The 12,699-nt window shown below is 30.7% G+C and overlaps 1 long non-coding RNA gene across 1 annotated transcript in view; it reads left to right on the forward strand.

Annotated features, from left to right (window-relative positions):
* Positions 1–9,880: 9,880 nt before the first annotated feature.
* LOC117109679 overlaps positions 9,881–12,699 on the forward strand; it is a 19,544-nt gene continuing 16,725 nt past the window's right edge. The window contains exon 1 of the long non-coding RNA XR_004445575.1: positions 9,881–9,919. This is a non-coding gene — a long non-coding RNA (uncharacterized LOC117109679). The remainder of the gene's footprint in view (positions 9,920–12,699) is intronic.

Below are 12,699 nucleotides of genomic sequence, written 5' to 3' on the forward strand. Positions count from 1 at the left end.
GATTCTTTTTTTTTTTTTTTTTTTTTTTTTTTTGGGCCTCATGTACAACTGTTTGAATCAGGTTTACTGATGTAAGTATAACCAGATTTTCAGATCATATAAACAATTTTTGTCTCAAAATGTGTGTTGCAGAGAAGCAAATACAAAGATGATGATTTTCTAGTGAATGATTTACATAGTAAATTTTGTTTGATACTAAGCCAAAATGTAGACTTCTATACCGCTACAGTTTCCACCAGCTTCTGTAGTGGTACGTAAAGAGAAAAAAAAACAATTATCGAATAAGGTAGTAAGCCAAATAAAATTACTTTTTTTTAATTAGACAGTTTGTTTGAAATCTTGCACCAGCGATGGTCTTACAGTGCAAACAGTAAATCTTCTATGCATATTTTAAGTTTTCTAGTTAAATAGGCCAAGCATTTGATATCTAAAACTTATGACCTGATAAATTTGACCTGAGAGCTCTTGTATAATATTGCTAAATAATATAAAGTTAGTAGTGTGTGTGCCATATGCGATGTCTAACATGCTGTGTGCATTGTTTTGTGTGCGTGTGTGTATTAGCCTTGTCCATCATTTGGACAATACTGTAGGAATTTTCACAACTGAAACTTCTTTATATCATTACTAATGAGCTAAGGTAAACAAACTTTGTATGAATGGGGAAGTAATAAGTCTATGTTAGTATTTATCGTGGATGTGAAAGCTCGAGTTTGAAAGTATGAATTATTTCTAGAGTTGATTATACTATAGTACATACTAAAAGGTAATCAGATGAATTCATTCCAGTATAATCACATATTAAAACATTTTTCTCCCCCCTTAGAAATTAAATCTTTAATTATTCTCTTTCAATACAGTACTGGTCTCCCAATAGGTCCAGATTTAATAATAATAATGATAATGATAATGATAGTGATAATGATGATTATAATTATAATTATAATAATATTTAAACACACACACACACTTGAATCATCCATGGGTGTTTTTCATCAAGGTCATGCAAGGCCATACATAATATTAAGAAACAAAAAATATTGAAGACAAAATGAATTAACAAAAACACAGCATCTTAACTACCAGTGAAACTATCCCCCGCCAGACACCAACCCGGTATTTCTAAGTTTCGGGAAAGTTATTTAGAATGCTTTGCTTGAAAATATGTAAATTGGAAGAAAATTTAAGTTCAACTTAAACAAAGTAAATACATTATATATCAGGAGATGTGGTAACTCTTGTTATATTTAAAGTAATGGTGTCAATTTGCAATGGATAGAATAAAAGAGCTCATTCCATGCTCTGTAAAGGTAGGTTCATTCCTTGTGTACTGTATTGTTCCAGATTGGGATGAGTGTATTAGAAGATTGACTTGTATTTTTAGAAGAATGGACAGTATAGGTAAATTTTAAGGTTTGAAGAAATATGTACAGGAATTATTTTAGAGTTTAAAGATCATAATTGAAATATGTTTATTCTATTTATCTTTTATTTTACTATTTTCCTATCTTTTGCATCTATCAATCATGTCCTTATTTTAGAATTACACAGTCGTGTTGTCACGACGCCAGGCGGCGCTCTCTGTTGTCAACAGACGTTGGTTACCGTTCATTACGCCTGAATGACTCATAGGCTTTCTGGAATAGGCATTTTAATATCTAATATTTTACCATAAAAATACTAAAAACAGAAAGCTCGCATTATATTAGTTATCGAACACACATTTAATCATCAATTAAAATTTATAAAGAAAAAGTAAGATACAACATCTTAATAATTACGTTAGAAATTGGGATCAGTGGTTTGTCAGTGAAGAAAATAGCGTCTGGTTGAACGCTTTTTGCAACGATAGCAACAGAGTAATATCACACGGTATCGTAACATAACACTGTAGTACTCTATATGAGCATTTAATGATAACAGCTATAATAATAATAATAATGATGAAAACTTTTAAAGCGCCGGTATCCGTTTAAAGAAAACGCTCATGGCGCCCCTCCACAAGAAGTAAAAAATATGACAGACAAAGGAACAATGAAGTTTAAGAACCAGAAACAATTAAAATTACATGAGCCGTACTTGGGTCATCGTCACTCTCTCTATGTAGCCATGTATTCACAGATACTCTACACAAGGTGGTAGGCTGTGCTCCAATAGTTTCCACCTTTGGCCTGTGCCTCAGGCTCTGCTACCGTGCACCACCGAGGCAGCGACGCTGACCCAAGTAAGGTAAGTGTAAAAAGTTTGGAAATTATGTAAAGTAAGTTTCAAATAAGAAGGTTTTAAGTTTAGTTTTAAATTTGTGTGTGGAGGATGAAGCCTTGATCTGGAGTGTCAGATGAATATTAAGCCCATTTTGTATGCGATTCTCATTTCAAGGGGTAACCAGTGTAGATTCCTAACTACAGGTGTGATATAGCATTCTTTCTTTTGTGAGTGTAATCATTCTTGCAGCAGTGTTTTGAATTCTTTGGAGTTTTTTAATTTGTGCTTTTTTGAGACCAGAAAAAACAGAATTGCAGTTGTCAAGTTTTGAAGTAACAAATGAATTATTTCAGCAGTGTGTGTATTAATGTGTATTGGAAACAAATTAAAATGCACTCTGGTTATAATTTGGTTACTCTGTCTAGTAACACCACTTAGATTTTCCATTTCTGAAGTAAGTTACATACACAATTAATTGGTATTAATTATTATATAGACCAGATGGTATTAAATCATAGTTTGAAATGTTTCTCTATCTGATAAAACCATTCCAAAGCAGATAATTTTTTTTTTATTATTTCCCTGTGTTTTATTATATTTTAATTTCAATAAAGTAATAATAATTTTCATTGGTTGTCTTTAGTCTATTATAAAACTTTCATTATTTGAAATTTGTTTCTCTTCAAGTAGAAAATAGTATTGTTAGTGTTCTATTGGCAGGTTGTCAAATCATAGTTAAATTGATAAAAGATTCAATTGAAACATGACAGAAGATTATGCATGGTCTTATGATGTGCAGTACTGGTCGGTACGTAAATTTCTTTCAACGGTTCTGTTTTAATTTGTTAAGTGCTTATGCAACATTCAGGGGTCCCAAGTTGAAAGAACCCACTTCCAGGACATCTGGTATGTTTAAATAAGCTTTCTTAAAACATCAAATTTTATTTTACTGTGCATGGTGATAACCATCAGCTCTGACGTCCGAGAGAAAATTGATAGACAGTAGTAAAAACATGCAATTCTCGGGAGGAGATGGGTTATTTTTAGAGAGATTCTTCTTGCTTGTGGGAGTGTGGGAGGCCCTTCTGATTTTTGGAGGCTCCGACTCCAACTTGTGAGCGTTGAGATTTGAGTACCGGTAGGCCTATTTCCCCTTGTACCCTTTATACTCAGCATTGTGATCATTATAGACCTGCCAACCCTTGGGTCATGAAAATCTGGAGATTTTTTTAAGAATCTTAAAAAAATGTGGAGATTTACCAAAAAATCTGGAAGTTTCCAGAATTAACCAAAAGATGATGCAAGATACCAAAAAAAATCACATCATTACAAATTATTGGCCTTTGGTGGCGACATTCGAATTGAAAATAGCTGCTTGTTTATTGCACCGCGAAATATTGGGTGACACCCGACAGGATTGGGTGAGTTGGCAGGTCTGTCATTACATGGGAAACGTTAAACAAGCTCTGAAAATGTTAAGTGACGTGTGTACAGTATATGTTGTGTGTTGTAGTTAAATACAGGTACATGTTCCTATATTATTCGGTTCAGTTAAACATGCTTTCATGTATTTGTCACTGTTATAATGTTGTAGGCCTAGCATAATGACAAATACTGTGATTTTGTCAAAGTAGGTGTGATATGGCATCATCATGCCTATATGTTATTAAGTCACTGGTATTCACCCTATAAAACATGATAGTGAAAGTTCGCAGTTTGTGATTAGGACTAAGAATAGTACATTATGTGTGTTATTTTTTATTTTATTTCTGTTACGAAGTTTTTGTTTCTAGTACAGTAAGAAATTTTTTGAATTTTTGAACTTTTGCAACATTATTTGAATTTCTCAATAAAATGAAATGAAGCAATACTGTTTGGACTAACTGTACATTCAATATTTTTATTTATTTAATTTTATTCCTTGCAATATTAAAAACAGAAGTACAAAGACCTTGGACAATGAAAGAAGGAGGAGGGGGAAAAAGCTGTACAATTATCAAAAGGAAGGGTGTCCCCTTTAAATTCCGATATCCTTAACATAAACATTAATAAGAATAATAGCAATAAAAATATAAGGTAATTATTTTAAAAATTCAAATACAAAGCAATCAATCGGAAAGTAACAAAATCAATATTTTAAAAAAAAAATTGAAAAAAAAAAGATTAATTAATGAAAAAGTATGAAAATCTCAATAATTGTACTCCGAATACTCAGTTAATTTCCCAATACATACTTGCCAAATCAAAAATTGCAAGTGATTCGGGTTAGAATCGAACCCATGACCTCCAGATAACTAGCCTGGTGTCATAACTACTAGACCACCAAACTTGAACTTAGTGACCAGTGTTGAATCCAATCCCTAAGTACTGTCGAAAGCTACTGTACATGAAATCATTAATAATAATATTAGTGTTTTATCGGAATGCGTGAATGGCATGTAATGTAGTTTAGTTGAGCGTGACAATCTGTTTCTTACACACAGATTTAAACTGTCAGGGAGTTTGTATGATCTTAGATGAAGCATGTGTGTGTAGATCCAAATGAGACAATTGTGTGGCAGCCAATCAAAGGAAGTAAAGCTCATTTACCACAGGTGTTCGGATGGCGTTAAACACCTTTTAAACTTATTAGGTTTATTTGGTGAGCGTTAGACCTTGAGGGATGATGAAGCAAGAAATAATTCGAAAATTAAATGATTGACGTTCGAAACTGACAAAATATTTTCATTTCCCTTTCTGTACAGCTGTCATAATGATCCTGGATGAATTATGAGTGTCTGTCAACTCCGATTGAAAATTTTCCACATGTACGTTTGTACACATATACAATTCCTGCAGTAACTGTACAGTTACACACACCCACATTACATACCTACACACTCCCACATACATACCTACACATACCCATTAATAGAATGCCTGTACAGAATATACGCTTCAACATATTCATTCTATCACATACAAATGGTATTGAGGTGCAGGCAAACTCTCTAAAAGAGAACTAGAAAGATGATACTTTTTAGGGGAATTTTTAATATGTCAGTAATAGAATCAATTTTAAAATTGTTTTTTGGCAATTTTTTATTTAGCTATTACTATTTAACCCTTTAGCAGCGTGACGTCGGTGTAAGGTACTGTGACCAAAACTCGTGCGGCGCTATACAATCTTTGGTTACAATAGCTATAACATTACTGAAGGGACAAAATCGTAATGGCCTATAGCTTCATAAAAAATTGCCAAAAATATGATTTTAAAGTTGATTCTATAATACTAGTGACATATTAAAAATCCCCTCTAGAAAAAAAAAATCGTCTTTCTATTTCCCTTTTAACATCTATTGGCCAAATTAAGAAATATATTTTGTGGTATCAGCAAACTGAGTTTAGAACATGGAATACTGGAAATTGTACATATTTCCCTCTTTCTAAAAGATTCACAGAAAGAGAAACAATCTTTTTTTTTTTCACTTGGCCTTAAATTGATTAAAATATCATACAAGATTTTAGAGATTCTTTAGTAATCCCAGATTTTATTAGGTCAGATTATTTTGTAATCTGTTTTGTATCGGAAAAAATGTCAACGTCAATCCATTAAATAATCCTTTTACTCTAGGTTTTCACAACTAGATGTACAGTAGGAGTGTTGTCTGTATAATATTTTGCATGGCATGCCAGAGGATACACTGTGTTGAGATTAATGCATTTAATGAAAATAGGCATTTGGAATTAAATTTGTAGTAGTAAATGTTAATAATAATGATGATAATAACTTCTGTAGCGCATTTTCAATTAAAACTGTTCAATGCGCAAAAATTACTGAGTTAGTAATTAGTGTCTCTCAATTGAAAGTTAGAGATCGAATTCATCACTTCGCAAGCTTGGTATAGTTGTTTAAGGCACCATGCTAGTTATCTGGAGGTCATGGGTTCGATTCCTACCCAAATCAATTGGTGATTATTTTTTTCACAAGTATTTGGGAACGGGACTGAACATTCAGTACGATAACACGTACAGGTATGGCAAACATCATTCATAAGACAGAATTGATTAACAGTCATATAATAATAATTACTTTTAAGGATTTTTGGAATGAATAGTTGAAATGAATATTAAAATATTCATTTGATCTTTGCCTCATTGGGAATTGATACTGTAGCTTATTTAATCCTTTAAAATGAGTAGTTCAGGGTTTTAATTAAATTCTTGGGATTTTTCCAAATTTTATCTGGCAAAATTTTTGATGCATGAATTTGAAAATAATTAATTTTTAAGTTTTTTTAGAATGAAAAGTGGTACAATATTGAATTATGGTTTTAATCATTTTCCTCATTGGAAATTGATTGCTTAATCCTTTAAAATGAGTAATTCAGTGTTTTAATTTAAATGTTGATTGTTTTCCAATTTTTAATGCAAATATAAAATTCTAGATGAGTAATCCATTAATTGGTATAATGGATAGAAAAAGCTGTAATACATCTTCTGTAAACCTATGTGCAGACTATCAAATTTCAATTGACAAAAAAAATCTGTATGCCTATGTATAGTCATGATGTGCCTATATATGGTCATGGTGTGATGTCATGACCATATTTAGGCATGTCACATGTTTTTGTTAAACAAAATTTGATAGTCTGGACAGGGCTTTACCGAAGATGTAATTACAAATTTTCTTTTGTGTCATCCATTATACCAATTAATATTCCTTGCTTCTAGGATATGAGTTGGGGAATTTATTGATTATTTTTCAGTTAAAAATGGTAAAACAATGTGTAGTAAATGGAATTAATTGATTTTTAAATTGAATTGTTTAGGAGTTTTCTTCAAAATGTTAGCCGCAAACATAAAATTCTTGATGAGTAAGCTCTCGTGTATGGATGCACGGTAACTTTTGTTGGATGGCATCCAATTAAGGTGGCCACTGTGCACGTATTTACTTATGACATGAGTCGATGCATTTTCCAATTTTTTTACCAGTTAAGAATTTGAAAACAATAATGACAATCTTTTTTATTAATTACCATAATTATTGTTTTTATTTGATTCATTTTTATGAGAAATCAAACACCGATTTATTGAGTAACAAGGAAACTAATAATGAGTCACATGAGACAAAATATGATACAAGTGGCACTATACAGCTTAATGTTCTTGGAATATTTCTTCCAAAAATTACTGTCTGCACCCAAATTAATTAAACCTTGCGGAAAGTTTATACAATTGATACGCACATACTGAATATATATGCACGATCTATATTGGGATATTTAATCTTAGTAGATCAATCTACAGGTAGATTGTTATATATGTTTTCATCATACGGAAATGATATTGGTGATTGTCTATAGCTCATTACTGTTTACTGTACAGTATGCATTCTCTGGACTAATTGTCAAAACAAACAAAAACATTAACAAGAAGAATTTTTAAGATTAAACAAAAGAAAAGTTTGCTTTAACTTTACAAATAATGATTGCCTTCCAACCCAAGGGTCCAGGCCCAATTCTGTCATACACAATATTTATTTTCTTATGGGTTGGAAACAACACCATCACGCATAGTAATGTAGTTTAGTTTAATAGAGCATCACATACCATAGTTCCATGCATGTAATTGGTAAGTGCTTGCTATGGATGTAAAAGATACAAAAACAAATTTTAAAAATCCACTTCAAAACTGATTTGTTTTTAGTGATTTGATGTTTTATTTTTCTTATATATTTCTTTTTCCTTTTGTATTTTGTTTGATTTTTTAGGAGTTTTTTTAACTTTTTTTTTTCATTTCATTTATTTTACTTTATTCAAAAATATATACAAAAAGACAATAAAATGAGTAAAAAATGTACTGTTTTCCCAAAAAGGTGGCAGGATTGCCAAAAAAAAAAAAAAAAATTAGTATCTAAGTGGCTTTCCAAGCGATGGGGAAACAGACTGCATTAGAATTTTTTTTTTTTTCATTTTCTTTCATGGCTTAGTGAATGTATAGTTATTAGAAAAAAAACCTTGATTTTTCTATGACTTTTGATTGTTTTCTTCTACAGGTAGATTGTTATATATGTTTTCATTCATGAAATACGGAAATTATATTGGTGATTGTCTATAGCTCATTACTGTTTACTGTATAGTACAGTATGCACTCTCTGGACTAATTGTCAAAACAAACAAAAACATTAACAAGAAGAATTTTTAAGATTAAACAAAAAAAAAAAAATTTGCTTTAACTTTACAAATAACGATTGCCTTCCAACCAAAGGATCCAGGCTCAATTCTGTCATACACAATATTTATTTTCTTATGAGGATGGGAAACAACACCATCACGCATAGTAATGTAGTTTATTTAATAGAGCATCACATACCATAGTTCCATGCATGTAATTGGTAAGTGCTTGCTATGGATGTAAAAGATACAAAAACAAATTTTAAAAATCCACTTCAAAACTGATTTGTTTTTAGTGATTTGATGTTTTATTTTTCTTATATATTTCTTTTTTCTTTTGTATTTTGTTTGATTTTTTAGGAGTTTTTTAACTTTTTTTTTCATTTCATTTATTTCACCTTATTTATAAATACATACAAAAAGACAATAAAATTAGTAAAAAATGTACTGTAGTCTCATGTTTTCCCAAAAAGCTGGCAGGATTGCCAAAAAGTAAAAAAAAAAATTAGTATCTAAGTGGCTTTCCAAGCGATGGGGAAACAGACTGCATTAGAATTTTTTTTTTCATTTTCTTTCATGGCTTAGTGAATGTATAGTTATTAGAAAAAAAAACTTGATTTTTCTATGACTTTTGATTGTTTTCTTTTCTAATTCAAATAATTACATACAGTAGTTTAATTTTGTTTTATGTTTTTTTTAGCTATACACTTCCATGGCTTAATACAATGTAAATTTTTTTTTTTCTGTTAATAAAGCACAGAAAATTCAAAAAGGCTCTTAAGAAAATCTGACGCTTTATACACCATGTAGTAACTGATACGCTTAGATGTCATTTTTGTGTTTTCCAATAGGTCACCAACATGGAAATCTGCAATTTGTACTTTAATGAGTTTTTCGTATCATATCAGATTTCACGCAATCTGCACTGGTGTATGCGCCCATTAACCCGTTTGTGATTACTCTGGGGTGCTATTTAGATGATGTCACAATTCCCATTATATTCGGCTATATCGTAGTTGTTGCTTTTTCTTGGCTTGATTACGTTGTTCTAATATTGAATGTCTTCAGAAATCAGTCGTCCTTAAAGCATAATCGTAATTTCTGTAATACATTTACATCTTCATTGCGTTTTTCTTTGAAATATATTTGTCATATATAGTGTACCCATTTTTTATGAAAATAAAGTTCTCTGAACAGTATAGGTTAGTTAAAGTTTTATGGTCATGTACCAATATTATTGATAAATCGATTTAATTCCTCATAATATTACTTACAGTAATATCTTAAATTTATAATTTCTTTCTTAGTGTTAATTTTGATGTATATTATTAGCCTCCCAAAATATTTCACTAATCAGGTATTATATGCTAGTTACCACGATAACTAAAGTTTGGTAAGTCCAATTAGTTTCAAACCTGGCAGTATGTAAGATAAATAATAAGAAGCTGTAGCTTCATTTTTTTTTGTACATGTGTGAATATGCTAAATGCTCATTTGCATAATTATTATTTCTCTTATCAGGTAATTTCAAGACTATTTACCACGATAACTGAAGTTTGGTAAGTCTGATTTCAAACTTTAAACAATGCAATATAGTGATAAAGCGACAACCTTTTGTTTTTGGTATATGTGTGAATATGCTGATTGCTCATTTGCATAATTAATATTTAATCGATCAAGAAATTTACGCTATAAAGTTTGGTAAAGTTTCAAATTTCAAGGAATGCAATACAGAGTCTGTTGTTATTGGTACGTGTGTGATTATGCTAATTGCGTAATTAATAATAATTTCATCAATGAGGAAATTTACCAAACCATCATCATAATTCCGATAAACACTTTTAATTTAGTTGAAATTGTAATATTCTTCATGTTGTTGTCATTGTCACTGGTGTAGAAAATTGTTTGTTACCACGATGACTAAAGTTTGGTAAGACTGATTGGTTTCTACTATACTCATATCATCAATTCTCAAAGAAAAATCATAATGTGGGGAGGCTATGCTTTTACTGCACAGCGCAAGAGGAACACTTCTAGTTTATGTTAATGTTGTCGAGCTCTGTCCATACCAGCCAATTTGATGAGACAGAAAAATGTGATATGTTCATATTTGAGTATAATATGACAATACATCATCATGCCCATATATGGACTTATGACACAATTTTGTCACTTAAAATTTGATAGTGAGAACAGAGTTTTACTTCAGATTAAATTGAGGCTAATTATGATGTAACTATTAAATGATGCCTGTTCTTCTAAGATAAATATTCTATTATTTTCATTATACTAATTATCTAGATTAATAATATCTATTTTAAAACATTTTCAAACATTTCTATCTAAATTGACACAATTTAGTTTGTACGAAGTGCAGTATTATTGTTTAAATACAACACAAAATGAATGAATGAATGAATAAATGAATGAACAAATAAATAAATAAATTAAGCAAGAAATGAGTGGTTGGATAAATGAATGATGTTAGATTGGAGGAATAAATAAATAAAATTTAATGAAAAAAATGAATGAATTAAAGTGAATGTAATAAAATCATTTTCAGGTTGATATTAAACAATTGCCACAAAACAAAATATAGTTGTGAATTGTTTTTAAAGGTCAGAGGTCAAAAAAACTTTCAGCCAATCATTGGCATTCTTATGCCAATCGATAGATTTAGTATCCACAGGGGTAATAATACTTGGAATTGTTTTATGAGATCAGAAATATTTGTTATTCCCTTTAATTCAAATCATTTTCTATTTTTGTGGGAAATTACATTTCAATATGCTTTGTTTATGACTATTACATTTACTGTACATTACCCTTGTTCTCCAAAACAGAATTTCCAGTGTTACTCTACACTACTATCAGATTCCTAAAATCTTTGTAGATCATGTGACACGATCAACCAATAAGTGGCATGAATCTTTTTGACCAATTAGAGACATTAATCTTTCATGCTTATCTGTTACTTTGAAACTTCCTTCAGGAGAGGTCATCTGAGGGTTTTATGATCTTTACTTTCTCAGACAACATTAGATAATGCTGTTAAGTTTCACTTGTCAATTTTTTGTCATTAAATATTCAGCTTAATGTGAATACATTTAAATTAACTCCTCATGAAGTCTTAATTTGTATTTACTCCAAAATTTATTTCTCCTGATGATATTGAAAGTAGCGCAATTTAAACATTGAGACATTCTTAACAAAAACAACAGTTCTTTTCAGTACTACGTATCTATGTGGTGTACCGCAAGCATTTAAAGACAGGCTCCGTAAAAAAAAACTTTGGTATATGTTGTAAAACTGAATTTTCTAAGATACACAAAGCATATTTGTCGAAAAACAGATATTAAATGAGATACAGATTTTTGAATATTTAGAAACTGGGGGAAAAAGGGTGGAAAAGGGGTGGTTATACACAAACTACAACAAAAAATGTTTCCACAAATCTTTTACTTTGAAATACTTTAATTGATTACCCATAGTAGCAGGTCGGCCATCCCTAGGCTAAACAACGTAACTGACGTTTTTGTCGAATTTGAGGTCATTTGAGAGTATATTAAACACGTTTGAATTGTTTGTGAAAATTTCAGGTCTCAATAAATAGTCGTTTCGGAGAAAGCACCAGCAATCTTTAAACACAAAACCTATTTAGTGATTTTCCGTGGTAAAACAACGTAACTACAAGATTACAGGGCAAAACAAAGTATCTACAATGAAGATGCGTTGTTTTGCCTCCGAATGGTATTCAAAAATTGTCTTGAGCTGATGGAGTTTGGCAAAGCAAAATCAAATGGTTATTGGTGTTTTTATATTAATAATCTTAACAACGACGTATAAACAAGCTAGGTAATGCATATGGTTGCCCCAAATATGATAAAATCCAAAAATATGTCTTACTTGCAACAATTCTGAGACTGACATGTTTCTGAGGCAAAACAACGTATCTGTAATTATCACTAATAACTTTGCAATGGAATAGTTGTAATTAAAATTTTACATATAATCACAATATCTATAGATACACAATCCTGCAAAAATTTCAAAATGTATGACAATTTATTGCAAAGTTCCGAACATTCAAACTTTAACTCTATTTTTTTCCAAAAGTAAAAATTTTAATTTAGCTTGTTTGCCACGGAATGGCTGCGGTGTAAGGGTCTGCTAAAAATAAAAACTCACATAAAACTTGATAGTAAACTTGATTAATATGTTGGTATATCTAGGAATTTAGCCTGACTCTAAAAGAGCAAACCATAGATGGTGATTCTACTAGTCTACTTCGTGACTACTTGGATAAACCGACTAATTGCCTAATCTCTCTCAAAAACAC

This window comes from Anneissia japonica, unplaced genomic scaffold (genome assembly GCF_011630105.1).
Source record: "Anneissia japonica isolate Jap-2015-1 unplaced genomic scaffold, ASM1163010v1 scaffold287772_len198928_cov201, whole genome shotgun sequence".
NCBI classification, from domain to species: Eukaryota; Metazoa; Echinodermata; class Crinoidea; order Comatulida; family Comatulidae; genus Anneissia; species Anneissia japonica.